Raw genomic sequence first — 3930 nt, forward strand, 5'->3', positions numbered from 1 at the left:
AAGAAGTTCATATATTTTTAGGAATTAAAGGAAAAGAATATACGCTGTAATATTGAAGACAAGAACGACACCATTGGTCACCATCCATATTTCACTTGTATTTATCTTTCGAGCTTGTTCGATCATATTCCCATTGTTCCATATAACAACTTTAGAAAGTACGTTGAAATGCCTTCGCAAATTAAGCAGTATGGTAAATTCTTACTTGTCACGTCTTGCTTCTTTAACATCGCATCTACACGTATAATACTTTAACAATTTAATCATAAGAGCGTCCCTACCGGATAACCTTGAGTTTCCTCTTTTCAATTTAGAACAACCCCGAATCATTCAACATAACGATCCTTTTGTTAATAGCATTCTTCTTTTGGAAAGGTCTGGAAACTTCCCAATCTTCTTCGGTCATGCCCAAGCTTCTGTTAAATTAATGAATTCTATAAACTCTGATAGTCCCAGTAATTGGATAAGTAATTGCTCCGTACACTGATTCTGTTGTTAATCTTATCAAACAATATTTGTACCTTTCTGTTAGGAATAATCAACTTCTTCATAATCGCGGGTTACTTTGTTCTTTGAATTAACAATACTAGGCCTGAAACAAGTATCCTTCCAGGTAATCCGGATCTTTTAACAAACAAGAAACTCAAGTAGTAACTTGACAACCAATGTTTAAAGCTTATTTTATTCAAAAAGGCTTTTAGAAATTTTTATAAGAAAAATCTTTTTCGAAAACTTGTTAAAAATTTTGAAAATCACAAATCTGGTTGTCCTTACTATATGAGTTGGTTGTTGTCCTTCTGACCTATAACAAGGTACCAAATTAAAGAAATGATCACATAAAAGTCCGTTCACTTTAATCTACCTTCTTTCCTTTATGGGGTCCATTTGCCTTCCTTAATCGACGATCCCTTCAATTGTCGTTGCATGTTATCGTATTCGTAGCTTCACATCAAAACTTTCATACTGGTAATATTCCTGTCATCAACTTTGCAATCGATAAGTGGAGCAGACTATCCAATAGTCAACAAGTCGGCTAATGTCACATCACCTTGTTACTATAAATATATCACATCGTCATAACACCATTATCTAAATTCAAGAAAGCTCCAGGTCCATACTCTTCTCTAACTCTCTTTAAAAACTCATCTAGTCCATTCCTCAAGCTAGTCATGGGGGCCTAGTCATTAATGGCTTCATTTAATCTGGTAGCAGCTATCCTTCGAAACATGTGAATCTTCTTTCTAAACTTCTTCTCATCTTTATTTATATCTCTAGTACTCACTATTTACTATAACTCCCGAATTCATCCTCGTAGGTACTGTTGCTTCATAGGACAAGTTTTAAACTGGGGTATAGAACAGGGTGTAGGGTAAGTTGAAAAGACACACTCATAGTCGATTATCCAGTAAAACAAGAATAAACAGATGGAGGTTCTTAAATAGATAGTCTCGTATCAAGAGGTGGTAGAATAGCGTAGAATAGCTTGAAGAGGGGCAACTGTCATAACGGAAGGTAATACCATTAATACTGACGGAAGAACAGGGTGTAATTCAAATCTGGGAGAAGATGACGACCCTCGAACGGAAAGCTCCAAACGATCAGATGATATAGGAAAATCAGGATTTGCCATTGCCGTTGTCTAGAAATCACGTCACAAGCTAAGAATCCCGAATTGTAACACGAACCGTGTCAGAGACCTACTATACAATCGCACTCATCCTCACGATGTCTTATCATTCTATTTCCTATTCCTAATCCTAACCCTCTACCCAATCCCGACAATCTAGGCTTGTTTCAGTGACTTATAACCTGTATCTCTGATACCAACCTGTGGCGCCCTCTAAACCCGGGTCAGAAGTTTGGGGTCCACAACACATACACAACATTTAAACATGTATATGAAATTTTATTTGCCAGACCCTGCTTTACATAACCACGGATCGCAACAGGTTAAAGTATGAAAACAAGCCACAACCTTAACTTTATTACAATGTACCAAATCCCAACTAATTTAACTTACAACTGATAATGAAATTATTCTTACAATCTTATTATCTCACTACCATATCAAGCTTCTGCTAGCTCGATCCAACTCAAACTGGAAACCTAGCTCGCACTTTGGACTGAGGAACTTCACTATCATCCATATCCTTTTTAACTGTAAAATATATAATAAGATTCTCAAGAGTGAGCTAACTAGCTCAGCAAGTCACAATAACAATAATTGAAACTCTACTGAGCTCGTCGACTAACTACCAGGTCATCTTTAGTCTAACATCCACTTTCGTTTCCCGACTAGAACCTACAGGGTCGAAATACTCTATATTAGACGTCTAGGTATGCTTGACATATACTCAAAAACAATCTACCCGTTCGATTTCAATTTTCAACTCGTAATTAAACATATTATAATAACACACACAACAATCAGAGTTTACCTACTCAAAATACAACTCAATGTTCATTTTCAGAGGATGCATATACTCAATATTTTTAGAAAACAAGTTGTCAGTCATATTTTACAAAGTATTTATTCATTGTTATATAACTATTTACATTCAATTGGTAGTTCCGATATGTTACAGGGTACGTTCCCGAAAATCGGGCAGCGCCTCCTTTGCTTATCGGATTACCCGTCAAATACAATCGACGTCAAACCCACAATAATCAACCAGCCACACAATTCTAAATTTTACAAATTAATTCGATCACAACATCAATTCCACAATCGCGTAATTATTTACGTACAACTCCAATGTACGATTTATTCTCGAAAACATTTTATACAAATCGTTTTATTATTTATAAAATTTAGGACTCAGATAATAATCATCACAGTACCCCGTTGACTCACCTAAGTTCATCGTCAACGGCGGTAAAATCTACGGGTACTCGATAAATTTCGGGTTTCCAACGTAACTTCAACGATCAATCCTTAAAATAATTCCGCACGAATAATTAATATCATAAATTTGTAATCAATTAATTCCTGCAAAGATAGAAAAAAAAATTCAGACCAAATCCAACTGCACAACTTAGTCCAACAGAAGCTTAACCGAAGCCCAACAAGGAGCCCAACACAACCCAACTGAAAGATATACACCACCGCACACACGCGGCCACGCGCCGCGCAACACAGCACACACACACAAATGAAACACACACGATACACACACTTATATATATATATACACACACAACAACATGGACGAAAATACTGTAGCAACCGGAAAATACCAAGGTGCGGCGGGAAATTGCCGAAACAGAGGCGACCAAACCGGAGAATATGAGAAAAGAATCGGGAAACAGAGGGGAAAGAAAAAAGGAAACACGAATTAGCGGAAAGCTAATTACCAAGAGCAGCGAAGCAAAAGAAAGAGATGGCCGCAAGCAAAAAGAAAGAGACAAGAATGAAATTTGGAGGTGTTGCTGTTGTTCTGTTTTTAATTAATTTTAATTTATTTTTTTTTAAAACGATCACAGTGTGCCACATGTAAGAATTAGGCCTGAAAAATGGACATGTAGCCATTGAATCCCTGTAAGTTTAACACATATTAATACTATACACTCAACCCTCTTTCTGTTTCGTTCTTTCGTAATTTACCGAGCCGAGCCGCACATAAATGAATTCATAAAATTATCAAAATACACTTAAAATTTTCTAAAAATCCTGAAACGAATAAAATAAAATTTCCATAATTTTTAAAGCATTTTTGAAACACAACTCGTATCCGCATTTCATAATTAACGAATCGAGCTATACTTAAAACAAATTCAGAAGACCACGAAAATAGTCTTAAAATTTTATAAATATCCTGAAGTTTATAAAAACATATATTTTGAAATTTTAAAATAATTTCTAAAACACACTTTATACCCGATTTTAGCAATTAAACGAATCGATACGCGGGTGAAATTATTCCCGAAAAT

Source organism: Apium graveolens, unplaced genomic scaffold, assembly GCF_009905375.1.
Source record: "Apium graveolens cultivar Ventura unplaced genomic scaffold, ASM990537v1 ctg5982, whole genome shotgun sequence".
Classification (NCBI taxonomy): Eukaryota; Viridiplantae; Streptophyta; class Magnoliopsida; order Apiales; family Apiaceae; genus Apium; species Apium graveolens.